General features: G+C 29.9%; 1 long non-coding RNA gene across 1 annotated transcript; it reads left to right on the top strand.

Moving 5' to 3' along the window:
* Nucleotides 1–1382: 1382 nt before the first annotated feature.
* On the top strand, nucleotides 1383–2596 carry LOC143057985 (uncharacterized). Its single transcript, XR_012972903.1, has 2 exons — nucleotides 1383–1649; nucleotides 2479–2596. It is a non-coding gene; the product is annotated as an uncharacterized LOC143057985 (long non-coding RNA).
* Nucleotides 2597–2952: the final 356 nt, after the last annotated feature.

Genomic DNA, 2952 nt, shown 5'->3' on the forward strand with positions numbered 1-2952 from the left:
TGCCCTTTTTATAGTTTTTTGTGCGCTCTAGATGCCCTTACCATGCCCTTTTCATGTGATAGGGGAAAGGCCATACTGAAGATTATTTACACTTTGCTGTCTGTCATTTAAATTAGCATTTCAATTCCTTACCATCTTGCACACATTTTTTTATTATATTTTAGTGAAATCTATGCATGTGAAAGCATCGGCAACTGATCCAAGCTTCTTTAATTAAGTTACATTGCGTATTTATACAGCTTTTAATATTTGTTAGGTTTACAGACTTGAAAAAAAAAATGTCTGTTAAATCACATCAAAGGCTTGGTTATAATCATTTAATATAACAATTGCACGGTTCTACAAATGTTGACTTTTGTTGTTTTAGAAGTAACGTGTAAAGATATAAATTAAGTGTGTCTCCGGATTTGTAGTTATCAAATTGAGAAAAAGGAAAAAAATTAGTAGAAAAGTTTTTTATAACTGAAAGAAAAATTGATAAAAGAAAAAAAATCAAGAAGAATTGGACAGACATTTTGTACTTTGCACCACCTGCAATGTTAAGGCCTTTTAATATTTGCAGTTGAAAATATATTGTTTTATTTGCTTGTAATAATTTTGAAATATCCCCAAACAGTCTATGTTTTATGGTAAATAGAACACTTTTAACATTGACACAAACCTAGGATCAGTTCATCAGTTAATTGTTGTGCAATCTTTTAAGGAATGCTCAATTGTTTTTGCGTGTTCTTGGCAGTATGCACAATTTGGATTGTCAGTGACATTATTTTTATTTAAACTGTAATTGTACCTTGAATATCTTGATTATATTGTAATCGCTGCAGTTAAGTATTTTTGTGACTATGAAATGTAATTTGAAAATTAACCTCCATTCATTTTAATCTGTATTTTAAATTGTTTTTTGTTTCTCATGACCCGTTACAATTATGCTATTTCTAATTAGTAACCAGTTATGTCATCAAGTGACTATCTAGAACAACTTAGCGTTGAAGATTACATTCCTTATGAAACGAGACTGCGTAATGCACATTACTCCAATTCATATTCATAATCTACATGAGGTACAGCCGGTTTAAAAAATAATTCATTAAAAAAGAATCATTTGAATAGTCAGAACATTTGTATGTTAATCAATAATACTTCAAATTGTTTAAAGTTAATTTTTTTTTCTCTTTGTCAACGATATCCCGTTTCTCACACGATAATCTATTTTATGTTATCATTTGACTTGTACATTGAATGAATTTGATGTACCTTCAAATTTAAATTCAACCATTAGAACTATTTTAAATAGTCATAGATCATTAAATATTAACAAAGGAAATACAATTTTTATAATAATCTATAAACCTTTTCTGTCTGAGATTTTAAAACAGAAAAAATCAGCGTTCATTACATGACCAACTTCAAGATGAATTGACATGCCTTCCTTTAAAGGGGGTATCGTGCTAGCATCAACTTTATTTTTATTATCGTTGATAGTCCTTTTTCTAGTGGATTTACTTTATGGGAGAAAGGTGTTGCTTTTTTGTATTCTTTTCGTAGCTTTCCTGTGTGTCAAATCATTGGAAGCTAAAATTATGATAGCAAAGTGGAAAAATCAGAAAAGGAAATATCCTGATAAAGTAATAAAAACCGACATCGGATATGTAAGTAAACGATTCTCATAAATAGATCAAAGTACATTTCAGACAATAATAACGTTAACTGTCATATTCATATACCAGTACTTAAGATTAATAGCAGATCAATATATCTATTTCAACCTTGAATTTGCAAATCATGAATATAAATAATTTACAGACCTGTCAGTAAATAAATGTTAAACTTTTTTATTATTTGATTTTTCAGATGCCTCTTTGAATGTTATTTTATTGCTATACAATGTAAAAGAAACGATATTACAAAAAAAAACGAGGAGGAAGTTACCAATTGGACAATCAAATTGCATAAGTAGAAGAAAACCCGAAAATCATGACAAACAAAAAGAAAAAAACAATGATAGACACACCACAGTCTACATAAAACTAAAAACTTAGAAATAAAAACCGCACAAACATAGTTGCTGGAATCACAGGTGAACCGAAATGGTACGTAGGTCCTAGTACACAAGTGTCAACCATCCGATAGTTTCGTTTTTGTTGCACTTCAGTGTTTCTGCTACTTCGTTGTTTACCTATCATAGTTGATGTTCTTTTAGATTCCCTCGGTTTTAGTTTGCTATGATATTTCTCTCAATCGATTTATGACGTATGAACAGCAGTGTATTACTGTTGCTTTATAACTCACTGTAAGTTCGAACCGGGGAGTAAGTCTCATGATATGATAGTGAAGAAGAAAACCAAAAATATCCGTTAGGAACATTTTATCCGGTTTTATTGACTTCCTCCTATATGAATTAATTTTGAATTCGATTTTTGTCGACTTAGCAAAACTTTTTATGTTCATTATTTTCTTTTCTTTTTTTTACTTTTTCAGGCAGTTCAATTAGAAGATGATTTGGGACCTTTTGATATGGAAATGTGGAGATGCTTTTTTACTGACACAACTAATGGCTTCAATATATGCGAACTAGAAATAAAGCATTTAGGACATTTGTGGTCTTTCTTTGTAATTTTATCATTATTACTTTATCTACAAAAGGGCAAATATAATTGTCGCATGTTTTGTTATGAAAACTGCTTTGCACGAAGCATCATAATAAAACTAGCAAAAGGTTCAGGTTATTTTCAAAGATGTCTTTTCTAAATTCGGTAACTTTAAGAGCTACTTAGATCGTCATGACCATTTCCGTTTGTTTGTTTTGTTTTCTATTGTTTGATCTGTTTAAAGGAATCTCGTATTGCAAGCAATAATGCATTAACTGTAAAAAAAACAACTGTATAAAATAAGATGATGTTGTGTGATTGCGAATTACACAACTCTTCACAAAAGACAAAATGGGACAAAAAA

This window comes from Mytilus galloprovincialis, chromosome 14 (assembly GCF_965363235.1).
Source record: "Mytilus galloprovincialis chromosome 14, xbMytGall1.hap1.1, whole genome shotgun sequence".
NCBI classification, from domain to species: domain Eukaryota; kingdom Metazoa; phylum Mollusca; class Bivalvia; order Mytilida; family Mytilidae; genus Mytilus; species Mytilus galloprovincialis.